Consider the following 18,317-nt stretch of genomic DNA (forward strand, 5'->3'; position numbering starts at 1 on the left):
TGGTTATGCAGGAGTCTGGGGCATTGCCCGACTGGTTTTCCAGCCATGGCCTCTTTTTACGTAAAACTTACACAGTTAAGACCTTACTGTGATAGCCTTTTAGCCTGCCGCTAGAGGCAATGGCGACCAGGAACGGTCCCCTTTCCTCTGTTTGTCCCTAGCCTTCAACTTTAGTCTATCATGCTGAATTAAAGTTTAGTTCTCTAACCAAAGACTGCAGCGGCAGGTTTTAATTATCTATCACTGATCTGCTGAGAGCTTAGCCAGGTGACAGAAAAAATGCTGTTGTGATATCTTCCTGTAACCCTTGGACAGCTTAGCATAGAGTTATAAAACTTTTTGTTCGCGATATGTTATGAAGAATCAAGATTGAAGTAGAAATTGTAAGTGGTCCGAAGGTGTTGCAGATAAGTTCTGATCTAAAAAGGAAGGTCACAGGCAGAGTTTTTTTTTTAAACAACTGTCTACTGTTGACAGTTGTTCCTTTCTTCATTTAAGGATATGCTGGAAGACAGAAGTGTACACTGAAAAGTTCAATTCCGGGTTCTGATGAATATTAGGTACCAAACGTTTCCGGCAAGTATTCACTTCCCAGTGTAAAAAGTATTTTGCACAAAAAAACATAAACTATATTTTGGATACTTCTGTAGTTCCGAGAGGCTAAACGTCTAGTAGCTTTAAAAACCCGCATAAATTCAAGCTGGGTGGTAGGACAAGTTGTTGTTCATGTGAACGCTTTCCTAGATAACCAGGAATTCAGGGCGCTACTGAAAGCGATAGGTTCCGTTATCTCCTGTAGTTGCTGAAAGCAGGTTTTCACAAAGTTTGGACCATCGCCGAAGGCCATCCTCAGCTTAGAGTCTTATATGTGAACTGGGGAACAGTTCGTTTTTTTGGGTAACCGATCAAAGATGTTGACCTACATTTGATCTGTGGGGCAACTGTTCAAAATGTCAAGGTAGCTGTAATGCTACAACTTTTGTTTCCACACTTGCAAGCTTAGCAGGTCGCTTCACATATGCTAGCGATCAGTGTCACTCTTTTAGCTGATTGACTGTTCCTAATCTAGACCAAATATTCCCATTAAAAATCATCTCTATGATATTGTGGAAACCACAGTTTTTTGAAGAATTTTCCAGCTTTCCCTCTGGTACAGCGTTGGGTCAGGAAGAGTCAGGTTGAATTTAATTGGTTGCTGATTTAAAATATGCAAATTTTAAAGCAGTGTCACCAGGATCTATTAAGTATGTTTTAATGTAAATAAATGCATATGCGTGTGTATCGGTAGAATGTTATTTCGTGGAGTAACAGATATGTGTATATTTATATGTTTTTATTTCAGTTGATGATGCCGAACCGTGTCTTACTGTAAGTAAGGAGGGTTTCCCCCCTTTCTGCCTGTGTGAGCGATAAACAGTTTTATTAAGACTATACTTTCAGGGATCATTTCTATAGTTTTTAACTGAGGAAATGTGATTGAAAGTGTTTGGTCTTCGCTAACCACGATGAAGAATTGAAGTGTTTTCTTCTGAGCGTGAAGTGAGTGAACAGTGTTGCATTTATGAAGCTGCTGTTTGCAATTGATGATCGTTCTTATTTCTTTCAAGAGGATTGGAGAAAGAGTACACAATCTGAGTGGTTAGCTACTTTATAGGGTGTAAGGAAGTCTATCCGTTCTTAATTTCTTGCTTAGTTTGTTATTTTTATAGTGTGCACTTTGGTTTATTTTTATTTAGCTGTTGAGTTCATGAATACTTAGTAGAAGCTGTTGAGCTTTTTTGGACTTGTGGTTTTTGCAAGAGCTTATCTTTGAAAAGCACTTCTCACCGTCAGTTGGTATTTTGGTATGTTATTTATAAAAAAAGGTTTGTCTTTTAGAAAGTGGGGAGTGAAGAGTACTTTTTAAACGGACTGTGCATATGAGCTATTTGTAGAGCCTAGGCTGCTGCAAGGCAACTACTGCTACTCAACGATTTAACACTCTTTCAATTCGACTGTTTAAAGAAACCTCCTAATGCTAGTTAAGCCTTTTAGACTAAGAGGAAGCGTATCACCCTGGCCACAGGTTATACAACTTACAAGGCTGCGGTGGATCTTAGACTGCTGAGGATAAAAAACTCCTCCTTTGGTATTTGCTAAAGTTTTCACAGGAATTTGTGGAGTGCAAAGCAGAAGTAAAGGACTGTGTATGTTTACTTATCATTATGAAATCTAGTGTGCTCAGCACAAAAACTTGCAGCTCCCAACTAGCCGCCGTACAGCCCCTACTACATCAAGGGCTTAATGTATTCGAACTTTGGAATTTGAAGGATCCATTGGGGAGAATGGAGTTGCAACAATAAAAAATAATGGTCAAAACGAGCCACCTGCTCCAGCAAGTACCATTTTCTTGGTTCTCCTGCTTTAACTCAGAATATTCTTAATTCATAGACTGGAATGTTGTGATATCAGAATAGACTTTCTACCTCGGGTATCACATTGATTAAATGCCCTATCCTCTCGATATAGAAGCTCAGCTTTAACTTGAGTCAAGAACTCAAACAGAGGGTATTTAAGGACCATTGTAGCCCCCTTTAGCGTTCCATTATGCTATATTCGAACACTGGAAGATTAGACCCTCATGTAGAGAATCGAAATATCAGCCGTTTGTAAATAGTAGGATAAACCCTGTGCCTTGAAACTTCTAATGGTTCGAGCCCCGACTGCCACCATTTTGGATTTCCACCGTGCTGCGACGCCTAGGAAAAGACCTAGGTGGGCTGGCGCCAGACCGTAAATTGTGGTAGTTCACGGTGTGGTGACAGGCCAGGTGAATACCCATAGACTGTTCTTCTTGGTTATGCAGGAGTCTGGGGCATTGCCCGACTGGTTTTCCAGCCATGGCCTCTTTTTACGTAAAACTTACACAGTTAAGACCTTACTGTGATAGCCTTTTAGCCTGCCGCTAGAGGCAATGGCGACCAGGAACGGTCCCCTTTCCTCTGTTTGTCCCTAGCCTTCAACTTTAGTCTATCATGCTGAATTAAAGTTTAGTTCTCTAACCAAAGACTGCAGCGGCAGGTTTTAATTATCTATCACTGATCTGCTGAGAGCTTAGCCAGGTGACAGAAAAAATGCTGTTGTGATATCTTCCTGTAACCCTTGGACAGCTTAGCATAGAGTTATAAAACTTTTTGTTCGCGATATGTTATGAAGAATCAAGATTGAAGTAGAAATTGTAAGTGGTCCGAAGGTGTTGCAGATAAGTTCTGATCTAAAAAGGAAGGTCACAGGCAGAGTTTTTTTTTTAAACAACTGTCTACTGTTGACAGTTGTTCCTTTCTTCATTTAAGGATATGCTGGAAGACAGAAGTGTACACTGAAAAGTTCAATTCCGGGTTCTGATGAATATTAGGTACCAAACGTTTCCGGCAAGTATTCACTTCCCAGTGTAAAAAGTATTTTGCACAAAAAAACATAAACTATATTTTGGATACTTCTGTAGTTCCGAGAGGCTAAACGTCTAGTAGCTTTAAAAACCCGCATAAATTCAAGCTGGGTGGTAGGACAAGTTGTTGTTCATGTGAACGCTTTCCTAGATAACCAGGAATTCAGGGCGCTACTGAAAGCGATAGGTTCCGTTATCTCCTGTAGTTGCTGAAAGCAGGTTTTCACAAAGTTTGGACCATCGCCGAAGGCCATCCTCAGCTTAGAGTCTTATATGTGAACTGGGGAACAGTTCGTTTTTTTGGGTAACCGATCAAAGATGTTGACCTACATTTGATCTGTGGGGCAACTGTTCAAAATGTCAAGGTAGCTGTAATGCTACAACTTTTGTTTCCACACTTGCAAGCTTAGCAGGTCGCTTCACATATGCTAGCGATCAGTGTCACTCTTTTGGCTGATTGACTGTTCCTAATCTAGACCAAATATTCCCATTAAAAATCATCTCTATGATATTGTGGAAACCACAGTTTTTTGAAGAATTTTCCAGCTTTCCCTCTGGTACAGCGTTGGGTCAGGAAGAGTCAGGTTGAATTTAATTGGTTGCTGATTTAAAATATGCAAATTTTAAAGCAGTGTCACCAGGATCTATTAAGTATGTTTTAATGTAAATAAATGCATATGCGTGTGTATCGGTAGAATGTTATTTCGTGGAGTAACAGATATGTGTATATTTATATGTTTTTATTTCAGTTGATGATGCCGAACCGTGTCTTACTGTAAGTAAGGAGGGTTTCCCCCCTTTCTGTCTGTGTGAGCGATAAACAGTTTTATTAAGACTATACTTTCAGGGATCATTTCTATAGTTTTTAACTGAGGAAATGTGATTGAAAGTGTTTGGTCTTCGCTAACCACGATGAAGAATTGAAGTGTTTTCTTCTGAGCGTGAAGTGAGTGAACAGTGTTGCATTTATGTAGCTGCTGTTTGCTATTGATGATCGTTCTTATTTCTTTCAAGAGGATTGGAGAAAGAGTACACAATCTGAGTGGTTAGCTACTTTATAGGGTGTAAGGAAGTCTATCCGTTCTTAATTTCTTGCTTAGTTTGTTATTTTTATAGTGTGCACTTTGGTTTATTTTTATTTAGCTGTTGAGTTCATGAATACTTAGTAGAAGCTGTTGAGCTTTTTTGGACTTGTGGTTTTTGCAAGAGCTTATCTTTGAAAAGCACTTCTCACCGTCAGTTGGTATTTTGGTATGTTATTTATAAAAAAAGGTTTGTTTTTTAGAAAGTTTGGGAGTGAAGAGTACTTTTTAAACGGACTGTGCGTATGAGCTATTTGTAGAGCCTAGGCTGCTGCAAGGCAACTACTGCTACTCAACGATTTAACACTCTTTCAATTCGACTGTTTAAAGAAACCTCCTAATGCTAGTTAAGCCTTTTAGACTAAGAGGAAGCGTATCACCCTGGCCACAGGTTATACAACTTACAAGGCTGCGGTGGATCTTAGACTGCTGAGGATAAAAAACTCCTCCTTTGGTATTTGCTAAAGTTTTCACAGGAATTTGTGGAGTGCAAAGCAGAAGTAAAGGACTGTGTATGTTTACTTATCATTATGAAATCTAGTGTGCTCAGCACAAAAACTTGCAGCTCCTAACTAGCCCCCGTACAGCCCCTAGTACATCAAGGGCTTAATGTATTCGAACTTTGGAATTTGAAGGATCCATTGGGGAGAATGGAGTTGCAACAATAAAAAATAATGGTCAAAACGAGCCACCTGCTCCAGCAAGTACCATTTTCTTGGTTCTCCTGCTTTAACTCAGAATATTCTTAATTCATAGACTGGAATGTTGTGATATCAGAATAGACTTTCTACCTCGGGTATCACATTGATTAAATGCCCTATCCTCTCGATATAGAAGCTCAGCTTTAACTTGAGTCAAGAACTCAAACAGAGGGTATTTAAGGACCATTGTAGCCCCCTTTAGCGTTCCATTATGCTATATTCGAACACTGGAAGATTAGACCCTCATGTAGAGAATCGAAATATCAGCCGTTTGTAAATAGTAGGATAAACCCTGTGCCTTGAAACTTCTAATGGTTCGAGCCCCGACTGCCACCATTTTGGATTTCCACCGTGCTGCGACGCCTAGGAAAAGAGCTAGGTGGGCTGGCGCCAGACCGTAAATTGTGGAAGTTCACGGTGTGGTGACAGGCCAGGTGAATACTCATAGACTGTTCTTCTTGGTTATGCAAGAGTCTGGGGCATTGCCTGACTGGTTTTCCAGCCATGGCCTCTTTTTACGTAAAACTTACACAGTTAAGACCTTATTGTGATAGCCTTTTAGCCTGCCGCAAGAGGCAATGGCGACCAGGAACGGTCCTCTTTCCTCTGTTTGTCCCTAGCCTTCAACTTTAGTCTATCATGCTGAATGAAAGTTTAGTTCGCTAACTAAAGACTGCAGCGGCAGGTTTTAATTATCTATCACTGATCTGCTGAGAGCTTAGCCAGGTGACAGAAAAAAATGCTGTTGTGATATCTTCCTGTAACCCTTGGACAGCTTAGCATAGAGTTATAAAACTTTTTGTCACGATATGTTATGAAGAATCAAGATTGAAGTAGAAATTGTAAGTGGGCCGAAGGTGTTGCAGATAAGTTCTGATCTAAAAAGGAAGGTCACAGGCAGAGTTTTTTTTTTTAAACAACTGTCTACTGTTGACAGCTGTTCCTTTCTTCATTTAAGGATATGCTGGAAGACAGAAGTGTACACTGAAAAGTTCAATTCCGGGTTCTGATGAATATTAGGTACCAAACGTTTCCGGCAAGTATTCACTTCCCAGTGTAAAAAGTATTTTGCACAAAAAAACATAAACTATATTTTGGATACTTCTGTAGTTCCGAGAGGCTAAACGTCTAGTAGCTTTAAAAACCCGCATAAATTCAAGCTGGGTGGTAGGACAAGTTGTTGTTCATGTGAACGCTTTCCTAGATAACCAGGAATTCAGGGCGCTACTGAAAGCGATAGGTTCCGTTATCTCCTGTAGTTGCTGAAAGCAGGTTTTCACAAAGTTTGGACCATCGCCGAAGGCCATCCTCAGCTTAGAGTCTTATATGTGAACTGGGGAACAGTTCGTTTTTTTGGGGTAACCGTTCAAAGATGTTGACCTACATTTGATCTGTGGGGCAACTGTTCAAAATGTCAAGGTAGCTGTAATGCTACAACTTTTGTTTCCACACTTGCAAGCTTAGCAGGTCGCTTCACATATGCTAGCGATCAGTGTCACTCTTTTGGCTGATTGACTGTTCCTAATCTAGACCAAATATTCCCATTAAAAATCATCTCTATGATATTGTGGAAACCACAGTTTTTTGAAGAATTTTCCAGCTTTCCCTCTGGTACAGCGTTGGGTCAGGAAGAGTCAGGTTGAATTTAATTGGTTGCTGATTTAAAATATGCAAATTTTAAAGCAGTGTCACCAGGATCTATTAAGTATGTTTTAATGTAAATAAATGCATATGCGTGTGTATCGGTAGAATGTTATTTCGTGGAGTAACAGATATGTGTATATTTATATGTTTTTATTTCAGTTGATGATGCCGAACCGTGTCTTACTGTAAATAAGGAGGGTTTCCCCCCTTTCTGTCTGTGTGAGCGATAAACAGTTTTATTAAGACTATACTTTCAGGGATCATTTCTATAGTTTTTAACTGAGGAAATGTGATTGAAAGTGTTTGGTCTTCGCTAACCACGATGAAGAATTGAAGTGTTCTCTACTGAGCGTGAAGTGAGTGAACAGTGTTGCATTTATGTAGCTGCTGTTTGCTATTGATGATCGTTCTTATTCCTTTCAAGAGGATTGGAGAAAGAGTACACAATCTGAGTGGTTAGCTACTTTATAGGGTGTAAGGAAGTCTATCCGTTCTTAATTTCTTGCTTAGTTTGTTATTTTTATAGTGTGCACTTTGGTTTATTTTTATTTAGCTGTTGAGTTCATGAATACTTAGTAGAAGCTGTTGAGCTTTTTTGGACTTGTGGTTTTTGCAAGAGCTTATCTTTGAAAAGCACTTCTCACCGTCAGTTGGTATTTTGGTATGTTATTTATAAAAAAAGGTTTGTTTTTTAGAAAGTTTGGGAGTGAAGAGTACTTTTTAAACAGACTGTGCGTATGAGCTATTTGTAGAGCCTAGGCTGCTGCAAGGCAACTACTGCTACTCAACGATTTAACACTCTTTCAATTCGACTGTTTAAAGAAACCTCCTAATGCTAGTTAAGCCTTTTAGACTAAGAGGAAGCGTATCACCCTGGCCACAGGTTATACAACTTACAAGGCTGCGGTGGATCTTAGACTGCTGAGGATAAAAAACTCCTCCTTTGGTATTTGCTAAAGTTTTCACAGGAATTTGTGGAGTGCAAAGCAGAAGTAAAGGACTGTGTATGTTTACTTATCATTATGAAATCTAGTGTGCTCAGCACAAAAACTTGCAGCTCCCAACTAGCCCCCGTACAGCCCCTACTACATCAAGGGCTTAATGTATTCGAACTTTGGAATTTGAAGGATCCATTGGGGAGAATGGAGTTGCAACAATAAAAAATAATGGTCAAAACGAGCCACCTGCTCCAGCAAGTACCATTTTCTTGGTTCTCCTGCTTTAACTCAGAATATTCTTAATTCATAGACTGGAATGTTGTGATATCAGAATAGACTTTCTACCTCGGGTATCACATTGATTAAATGCCCTATCCTCTCGATATAGAAGCTCAGCTTTAACTTGAGTCAAGAACTCAAACAGAGGGTATTTAAGGACCATTGTAGCCCCCTTTAGCGTTCCATTATGCTATATTCGAACACTGGAAGATTAGACCCTCATGTAGTGAATCGAAATATCAGCCGTTTGTAAATAGTAGGATAAACCCTGTGCCTTGAAACTTCTAATGGTTCGAGCCCCGACTGCCACCATTTTGGATTTCCACCGTGCTGCGACGCCTAGGAAAAGACCTAGGTGGGCTGGCGCCAGACCGTAAATTGTGGAAGTTCACGGTGTGGTGACAGGCCAGGTGAATACCCATAGACTGTTCTTCTTGGTTATGCAAGAGTCTGGGGCATTGCCCGACTGGTTTTCCAGCCATGGCCTCTTTTTACGTAAAACTTACACAGTTAAGACCTTACTGTGATAGCCTTTTAGCCTGCCGCAAGAGGCAATGGCGACCAGGAACGGTCCCCTTTCCTCTGTTTGTCCCTAGCCTTCAACTTTAGTCTATCATGCTGAATTAAAGTTTAGTTCTCTAACCAAAGACTGTAGCGGCAGGTTTTAATTATCTATCACTGATCTGCTGAGAGCTTAGCCAGGTGACAGAAAAAATGCTGTTGTGATATCTTCCTGTAACCCTTGGACAGCTTAGCATAGAGTTATAAAACTTTTTGTTCGCGATATGTTATGAAGAATCAAGATTGAAGTAGAAATTGTAAGTGGTCCGAAGGTGTTGCAGATAAGTTCTGATCTAAAAAGGAAGGTCACAGGCAGAGTTTTTTTTTAAACAACTGTCTACTGTTGACAGTTGTTCCTTTCTTCATTTAAGGATATGCTGGAAGACAGAAGTGTACACTGAAAAGTTCAATTCCGGGTTGTGATGAATATTAGGTACCAAACGTTTCCGGCAAGTATTCACTTCCCAGTGTAAAAAGTATTTTGCACAAAAAAACATAAACTATATTTTGGATACTTCTGTAGTTCCGAGAGGCTAAACGTCTAGTAGCTTTAAAAACCCGCATAAATTCAAGCTGGGTGGTAGGACAAGTTGTTGTTCATGTGAACGCTTTCCTAGATAACCAGGAATTCAGGGCGCTACTGAAAGCGATAGGTTCCGTTATCTCCTGTAGTTGCTGAAAGCAGGTTTTCACAAAGTTTGGACCATCGCCGAAGGCCATCCTCAGCTTAGAGTCTTATATGTGAACTGGGGAACAGTTTTTTTTTTTGGGGTAACCGATCAAAGATGTTGACCTACATTTGATCTGTGGGGCAACTGTTCAAAATGTCAAGGTAGCTGTAATGCTACAACTTTTGTTTCCACACTTGCAAGCTTAGCAGGTCGCTTCACATATGCTAGCGATCAGTGTCACTCTTTTGGCTGATTGACTGTTCCTAATCTAGACCAAATATTCCCATTAAAAATCATCTCTATGATATTGTGGAAACCACAGTTTTTTTAAGAATTTTCCAGCTTTCCCTCTGGTACAGCGTTGGGTCAGGAAGAGTCAGGTTGAATTTAATTGGTTGCTGATTTAAAATATGCAAATTTTAAAGCAGTGTCACCAGGATCTATTAAGTATGTTTTAATGTAAATAAATGCATATGCGTGTGTATCGGTAGAATATTATTTCGTGGAGTAACAGATATGTGTATATTTATATGTTTTTACTTCAGTTGATGATGCCGAACCGTGTCTTACTGTAAGTAAGGAGGGTTTCCCCCCTTTCTGTCTGTGTGAGCGATAAACACTTTTATTAAGACTATACTTTCAGGGATCATTTCTATAGTTTTTAACTGAGGAAATGTGATTGACAGTGTTTGGTCTTCGCTAACCACGATGAAGAATTGAAGTGTTCTCTTCTGAGCGTGAAGTGAGTGAACAGTGTTGCATTTATGTAGCTGCTGTTTGCTATTGATGATCGTTCTTATTCCTTTCAAGAGGATTGGAGAAAGAGTACACAATCTGAGTGGTTAGCTACTTTATAGGGTGTAAGGAAGTCTATCCGTTCTTAATTTCTTGCTTAGTTTGTTATTTTTATAGTGTGCACTTTGGTTTATTTTTATTTAGCTGTTGAGTTCATGAATACTTAGTAGAAACTGTTGAGCTTTTTTGGACTTGTGGTTTTTGCAAGAGCTTATCTTTGAAAAGCACTTCTCACCGTCAGTTGGTATTTTGGTATGTTATTTATAAAAAAAGGTTTGTCTTTTAGAAAGTGGGGAGTGAAGAGTACTTTTTAAACGGACTGTGCATATGAGCTATTTGTAGAGCCTAGGCTGCTGCAAGGCAACTACTGCTACTCAACGATTTAACACTCTTTCAATTCGACTGTTTAAAGAAACCTCCTAATGCTAGTTAAGCCTTTTAGACTAAGAGGAAGCGTATCACCCTGGCCACAGGTTATACAACTTACAAGGCTGCGGTGGATCTTAGACTGCTGAGGATAAAAAACTCCTCCTTTGGTATTTGCTAAAGTTTTCACAGGAATTTGTGGAGTGCAAAGCAGAAGTAAAGGACTGTGTATGTTTACTTATCATTATGAAATCTAGTGTGCTCAGCACAAAAACTTGCAGCTCCCAACTAGCCCCCGTACAGCCCCTACTATATCAAGGGCTTAATGTATTCGAACTTTGGAATTTGAAGGATCCATTGGGGAGAATGGAGTTGCAACAATAAAAAATAATGGTCAAAACGAGCCACCTGCTCCAGCAAGTACCATTTTCTTGGTTCTCCTGCTTTAACTCAGAATATTCTTAATTCATAGACTGGAATGTTGTGATATCAGAATAGACTTTCTACCTCGGGTATCACATTGATTAAATGCCCTATCCTCTCGATATAGAAGCTCAGCTTTAACTTGAGTCAAGAACTCAAACAGAGGGTATTTAAGGACCATTGTAGCCCCCTTTAGCGTTCCATTATGCTATATTCGAACACTGGAAGATTAGACCCTCATGTAGAGAATCGAAATATCAGCCGTTTGTAAATAGTAGGATAAACCCTGTGCCTTGAAACTTCTAATGGTTCGAGCCCCGACTGCCACCATTTTGGATTTCCACCGTGCTGCGACGCCTAGGAAAAGACCTAGGTGGGCTGGCGCCAGACCGTAAATTGTGGTAGTTCACGGTGTGGTGACAGGCCAGGTGAATACCCATAGACTGTTCTTCTTGGTTATGCAGGAGTCTGGGGCATTGCCCGACTGGTTTTCCAGCCATGGCCTCTTTTTACGTAAAACTTACACAGTTAAGACCTTACTGTGATAGCCTTTTAGCCTGCCGCTAGAGGCAATGGCGACCAGGAACGGTCCCCTTTCCTCTGTTTGTCCCTAGCCTTCAACTTTAGTCTATCATGCTGAATTAAAGTTTAGTTCTCTAACCAAAGACTGCAGCGGCAGGTTTTAATTATCTATCACTGATCTGCTGAGAGCTTAGCCAGGTGACAGAAAAAATGCTGTTGTGATATCTTCCTGTAACCCTTGGACAGCTTAGCATAGAGTTATAAAACTTTTTGTTCGCGATATGTTATGAAGAATCAAGATTGAAGTAGAAATTGTAAGTGGTCCGAAGGTGTTGCAGATAAGTTCTGATCTAAAAAGGAAGGTCACAGGCAGAGTTTTTTTTTTAAACAACTGTCTACTGTTGACAGTTGTTCCTTTCTTCATTTAAGGATATGCTGGAAGACAGAAGTGTACACTGAAAAGTTCAATTCCGGGTTGTGATGAATATTAGGTACCAAACGTTTCCGGCAAGTATTCACTTCCCAGTGTAAAAAGTATTTTGCACAAAAAAACATAAACTATATTTTGGATACTTCTGTAGTTCCGAGAGGCTAAACGTCTAGTAGCTTTAAAAACCCGCATAAATTCAAGCTGGGTGGTAGGACAAGTTGTTGTTCATGTGAACGCTTTCCTAGATAACCAGGAATTCAGGGCGCTACTGAAAGCGATAGGTTCCGTTATCTCCTGTAGTTGCTGAAAGCAGGTTTTCACAAAGTTTGGACCATCGCCGAAGGCCATCCTCAGCTTAGAGTCTTATATGTGAACTGGGGAACAGTTTGTTTTTTTGGGGTAACCGATCAAAGATGTTGACCTACATTTGATCTGTGGGGCAACTGTTCAAAATGTCAAGGTAGCTGTAATGCTACAACTTTTGTTTCCACACTTGCAAGCTTAGCAGGTCGCTTCACATATGCTAGCGATCAGTGTCACTCTTTTGGCTGATTGACTGTTCCTAATCTAGACCAAATATTCCCATTAAAAATCATCTCTATGATATTGTGGAAACCACAGTTTTTTGAAGAATTTTCCAGCTTTCCCTCTGGTACAGCGTTGGGTCAGGAAGAGTCAGGTTGAATTTAATTGGTTGCTGATTTAAAATATGCAAATTTTAAAGCAGTGTCACCAGGATCTATTAAGTATGTTTTAATGTAAATAAATGCATATGCGTGTGTATCGGTAGAATATTATTTCGTGGAGTAACAGATATGTGTATATTTATATGTTTTTACTTCAGTTGATGATGCCGAACCGTGTCTTACTGTAAGTAAGGAGGGTTTCCCCCCTTTCTGTCTGTGTGAGCGATAAACACTTTTATTAAGACTATACTTTCAGGGATCATTTCTATAGTTTTTAACTGAGGAAATGTGATTGACAGTGTTTGGTCTTCGCTAACCACGATGAAGAATTGAAGTGTTCTCTTCTGAGCGTGAAGTGAGTGAACAGTGTTGCATTTATGTAGCTGCTGTTTGCTATTGATGATCGTTCTTATTCCTTTCAAGAGGATTGGAGAAAGAGTACACAATCTGAGTGGTTAGCTACTTTATAGGGTGTAAGGAAGTCTATCCGTTCTTAATTTCTTGCTTAGTTTGTTATTTTTATAGTGTGCACTTTGGTTTATTTTTATTTAGCTGTTGAGTTCATGAATACTTAGTAGAAGCTGTTGAGCTTTTTTGGACTTGTGGTTTTTGCAAGAGCTTATCTTTGAAAAGCACTTCTCACCGTCAGTTGGTATTTTGGTATGTTATTTATAAAAAAAGGTTTGTCTTTTAGAAAGTGGGGAGTGAAGAGTACTTTTTAAACGGACTGTGCATATGAGCTATTTGTAGAGCCTAGGCTGCTGCAAGGCAACTACTGCTACTCAACGATTTAACACTCTTTCAATTCGACTGTTTAAAGAAACCTCCTAATGCTAGTTAAGCCTTTTAGACTAAGAGGAAGCGTATCACCCTGGCCACAGGTTATACAACTTACAAGGCTGCGGTGGATCTTAGACTGCTGAGGATAAAAAACTCCTCCTTTGGTATTTGCTAAAGTTTTCACAGGAATTTGTGGAGTGCAAAGCAGAAGTAAAGGACTGTGTATGTTTACTTATCATTATGAAATCTAGTGTGCTCAGCACAAAAACTTGCAGCTCCCAACTAGCCGCCGTACAGCCCCTACTACATCAAGGGCTTAATGTATTCGAACTTTGGAATTTGAAGGATCCATTGGGGAGAATGGAGTTGCAACAATAAAAAATAATGGTCAAAACGAGCCACCTGCTCCAGCAAGTACCATTTTCTTGGTTCTCCTGCTTTAACTCAGAATATTCTTAATTCATAGACTGGAATGTTGTGATATCAGAATGGACTTTCTACCTCGGGTATCACATTGATTAAATGCCCTATCCTCTCGATATAGAAGCTCAGCTTTAACTTGAGTCAAGAACTCAAACAGAGGGTATTTAAGGACCATTGTAGCCCCCTTTAGCGTTCCATTATGCTATATTCGAACACTGGAAGATTAGACCCTCATGTAGAGAATCGAAATATCAGCCGTTTGTAAATAGTAGGATAAACCCTGTGCCTTGAAACTTCTAATGGTTCGAGCCCCGACTGCCACCATTTTGGATTTCCACCGTGCTGCGACGCCTAGGAAAAGACCTAGGTGGGCTGGCGCCAGACCGTAAATTGTGGTAGTTCACGGTGTGGTGACAGGCCAGGTGAATACCCATAGACTGTTCTTCTTGGTTATGCAGGAGTCTGGGGCATTGCCCGACTGGTTTTCCAGCCATGGCCTCTTTTTACGTAAAACTTACACAGTTAAGACCTTACTGTGATAGCCTTTTAGCCTGCCGCTAGAGGCAATGGCGACCAGGAACGGTCCCCTTTCCTCTGTTTGTCCCTAGCCTTCAACTTTAGTCTATCATGCTGAATTAAAGTTTAGTTCTCTAACCAAAGACTGCAGCGGCAGGTTTTAATTATCTATCACTGATCTGCTGAGAGCTTAGCCAGGTGACAGAAAAAATGCTGTTGTGATATCTTCCTGTAACCCTTGGACAGCTTAGCATAGAGTTATAAAACTTTTTGTTCGCGATATGTTATGAAGAATCAAGATTGAAGAAGAAATTGTAAGTGGTCCGAAGGTGTTGCAGATAAGTTCTGATCTAAAAAGGAAGGTCACAGGCAGAGTTTTTTTTTTAAACAACTGTCTACTGTTGACAGTTGTTCCTTTCTTCATTTAAGGATATGCTGGAAGACAGAAGTGTACACTGAAAAGTTCAATTCCGGGTTCTGATGAATATTAGGTACCAAACGTTTCCGGCAAGTATTCACTTCCCAGTGTAAAAAGTATTTTGCACAAAAAAACATAAACTATATTTTGGATACTTCTGTAGTTCCGAGAGGCTAAACGTCTAGTAGCTTTAAAAACCCGCATAAATTCAAGCTGGGTGGTAGGACAAGTTGTTGTTCATGTGAACGCTTTCCTAGATAACCAGGAATTCAGGGCGCTACTGAAAGCGATAGGTTCCGTTATCTCCTGTAGTTGCTGAAAGCAGGTTTTCACAAAGTTTGGACCATCGCCGAAGGCCATCCTCAGCTTAGAGTCTTATATGTGAACTGGGGAACAGTTCGTTTTTTTGGGGTAACCGTTCAAAGATGTTGACCTACATTTGATCTGTGGGGCAACTGTTCAAAATGTCAAGGTAGCTGTAATGCTACAACTTTTGTTTCCACACTTGCAAGCTTAGCAGGTCGCTTCACATATGCTAGCGATCAGTGTCACTCTTTTGGCTGATTGACTGTTCCTAATCTAGACCAAATATTCCCATTAAAAATCATCTCTATGATATTGTGGAAACCACAGTTTTTTGAAGAATTTTCCAGCTTTCCCTCTGGTACAGCGTTGGGTCAGGAAGAGTCAGGTTGAATTTAATTGGTTGCTGATTTAAAATATGCAAATTTTAAAGCAGTGTCACCAGGATCTATTAAGTATGTTTTAATGTAAATAAATGCATATGCGTGTGTATCGGTAGAATGTTATTTCGTGGAGTAACAGATATGTGTATATTTATATGTTTTTATTTCAGTTGATGATGCCGAACCGTGTCTTACTGTAAGTAAGGAGGGTTTCCCCCCTTTCTGTCTGTGTGAGCGATAAACAGTTTTATTAAGACTATACTTTCAGGGATCATTTCTATAGTTTTTAACTGAGGAAATGTGATTGAAAGTGTTTGGTCTTCGCTAACCACGATGAAGAATTGAAGTGTTCTCTACTGAGCGTGAAGTGAGTGAACAGTGTTGCATTTATGTAGCTGCTGTTTGCTATTGATGATCGTTCTTATTCCTTTCAAGAGGATTGGAGAAAGAGTACACAATCTGAGTGGTTAGCTACTTTATAGGGTGTAAGGAAGTCTATCCGTTCTTAATTTCTTGCTTAGTTTGTTATTTTTATAGTGTGCACTTTGGTTTATTTTTATTTAGCTGTTGAGTTCATGAATACTTAGTAGAAGCTGTTGAGCTTTTTTGGACTTGTGGTTTTTGCAAGAGCTTATCTTTGAAAAGCACTTCTCACCGTCAGTTGGTATTTTGGTATGTTATTTATAAAAAAAGGTTTGTTTTTTAGAAAGTTTGGGAGTGAAGAGTACTTTTTAAACAGACTGTGCGTATGAGCTATTTGTAGAGCCTAGGCTGCTGCAAGGCAACTACTGCTACTCAACGATTTAACACTCTTTCAATTCGACTGTTTAAAGAAACCTCCTAATGCTAGTTAAGCCTTTTAGACTAAGAGGAAGCGTATCACCCTGGCCACAGGTTATACAACTTACAAGGCTGCGGTGGATCTTAGACTGCTGAGGATAAAAAACTCCTCCTTTGGTATTTGCTAAAGTTTTCACAGGAATTTGTGGAGTGCAAAGCAGAAGTAAAGGACTGTGTATGTTTACTTATCATTATGAAATCTAGTGTGCTCAGCACAAAAACTTGCAGCTCCCAACTAGCCCCCGTACAGCCCCTACTACATCAAGGGCTTAATGTATTCGAACTTTGGAATTTGAAGGATCCATTGGGGAGAATGGAGTTGCAACAATAAAAAATAATGGTCAAAACGAGCCACCTGCTCCAGCAAGTACCATTTTCTTGGTTCTCCTGCTTTAACTCAGAATATTCTTAATTCATAGACTGGAATGTTGTGATATCAGAATAGACTTTCTACCTCGGGTATCACATTGATTAAATGCCCTATCCTCTCGATATAGAAGCTCAGCTTTAACTTGAGTCAAGAACTCAAACAGAGGGTATTTAAGGACCATTGTAGCCCCCTTTAGCGTTCCATTATGCTATATTCGAACACTGGAAGATTAGACCCTCATGTAGTGAATCGAAATATCAGCCGTTTGTAAATAGTAGGATAAACCCTGTGCCTTGAAACTTCTAATGGTTCGAGCCCCGACTGCCACCATTTTGGATTTCCACCGTGCTGCGACGCCTAGGAAAAGACCTAGGTGGGCTGGCGCCAGACCGTAAATTGTGGAAGTTCACGGTGTGGTGACAGGCCAGGTGAATACCCATAGACTGTTCTTCTTGGTTATGCAAGAGTCTGGGGCATTGCCCGACTGGTTTTCCAGCCATGGCCTCTTTTTACGTAAAACTTACACAGTTAAGACCTTACTGTGATAGCCTTTTAGCCTGCCGCAAGAGGCAATGGCGACCAGGAACGGTCCCCTTTCCTCTGTTTGTCCCTAGCCTTCAACTTTAGTCTATCATGCTGAATTAAAGTTTAGTTCTCTAACCAAAGACTGTAGCGGCAGGTTTTAATTATCTATCACTGATCTGCTGAGAGCTTAGCCAGGTGACAGAAAAAATGCTGTTGTGATATCTTCCTGTAACCCTTGGACAGCTTAGCATAGAGTTATAAAACTTTTTGTTCGCGATATGTTATGAAGAATCAAGATTGAAGTAGAAATTGTAAGTGGTCCGAAGGTGTTGCAGATAAGTTCTGATCTAAAAAGGAAGGTCACAGGCAGAGTTTTTTTTTAAACAACTGTCTACTGTTGACAGTTGTTCCTTTCTTCATTTAAGGATATGCTGGAAGACAGAAGTGTACACTGAAAAGTTCAATTCCGGGTTGTGATGAATATTAGGTACCAAACGTTTCCGGCAAGTATTCACTTCCCAGTGTAAAAAGTATTTTGCACAAAAAAACATAAACTATATTTTGGATACTTCTGTAGTTCCGAGAGGCTAAACGTCTAGTAGCTTTAAAAACCCGCATAAATTCAAGCTGGGTGGTAGGACAAGTTGTTGTTCATGTGAACGCTTTCCTAGATAACCAGGAATTCAGGGCGCTACTGAAAGCGATAGGTTCCGTTATCTCCTGTAGTTGCTGAAAGCAGGTTTTCACAAAGTTTGGACCATCGCCGAAGGCCATCCTCAGCTTAGAGTCTTATATGTGAACTGGGGAACAGTTTTTTTTTTTGGGGTAACCGATCAAAGATGTTGACCTACATTTGATCTGTGGGGCAACTGTTCAAAATGTCAAGGTAGCTGTAATGCTACAACTTTTGTTTCCACACTTGCAAGCTTAGCAGGTCGCTTCACATATGCTAGCGATCAGTGTCACTCTTTTGGCTGATTGACTGTTCCTAATCTAGACCAAATATTCCCATTAAAAATCATCTCTATGATATTGTGGAAACCACAGTTTTTTTAAGAATTTTCCAGCTTTCCCTCTGGTACAGCGTTGGGTCAGGAAGAGTCAGGTTGAATTTAATTGGTTGCTGATTTAAAATATGCAAATTTTAAAGCAGTGTCACCAGGATCTATTAAGTATGTTTTAATGTAAATAAATGCATATGCGTGTGTATCGGTAGAATATTATTTTGTGGAGT

The 18,317-nt window shown here is 39.9% G+C and overlaps 6 non-coding genes across 6 annotated transcripts; all 6 read left to right on the top strand.

Moving 5' to 3' along the window:
* Positions 1-1,424: 1,424 nt before the first annotated feature.
* Positions 1,425-1,640, top strand: LOC147730178 (small nucleolar RNA U3). Its single transcript, XR_015308778.1, has one exon. It is a non-coding gene; the product is annotated as a small nucleolar RNA U3 (small nucleolar RNA).
* Positions 1,641-4,258: 2,618 nt separating this feature from the next.
* Positions 4,259-4,474, top strand: LOC147730179 (small nucleolar RNA U3). Its single transcript, XR_015309112.1, has one exon. It is a non-coding gene; the product is annotated as a small nucleolar RNA U3 (small nucleolar RNA).
* A 2,621-nt stretch (positions 4,475-7,095) lies between these two features.
* On the top strand, positions 7,096-7,311 carry LOC147730180 (small nucleolar RNA U3). Its single transcript, XR_015309097.1, has one exon. It is a non-coding gene; the product is annotated as a small nucleolar RNA U3 (small nucleolar RNA).
* Positions 7,312-9,930: 2,619 nt separating this feature from the next.
* Positions 9,931-10,146, top strand: LOC147730181 (small nucleolar RNA U3). Its single transcript, XR_015309050.1, has one exon. It is a non-coding gene; the product is annotated as a small nucleolar RNA U3 (small nucleolar RNA).
* A 2,619-nt stretch (positions 10,147-12,765) lies between these two features.
* On the top strand, positions 12,766-12,981 carry LOC147730182 (small nucleolar RNA U3). Its single transcript, XR_015309051.1, has one exon. It is a non-coding gene; the product is annotated as a small nucleolar RNA U3 (small nucleolar RNA).
* A 2,619-nt stretch (positions 12,982-15,600) lies between these two features.
* LOC147730183 (small nucleolar RNA U3) lies at positions 15,601-15,816 on the top strand. The gene has a single exon (XR_015309098.1). It is a non-coding gene; the product is annotated as a small nucleolar RNA U3 (small nucleolar RNA).
* The last annotated feature ends 2,501 nt before the right edge of the window (positions 15,817-18,317 follow it).

Source organism: Lissotriton vulgaris, chromosome 2_1 (assembly GCF_964263255.1).
Source record: "Lissotriton vulgaris chromosome 2_1, aLisVul1.2, whole genome shotgun sequence".
In the NCBI taxonomy this organism is placed as follows: domain Eukaryota; kingdom Metazoa; phylum Chordata; class Amphibia; order Caudata; family Salamandridae; genus Lissotriton; species Lissotriton vulgaris.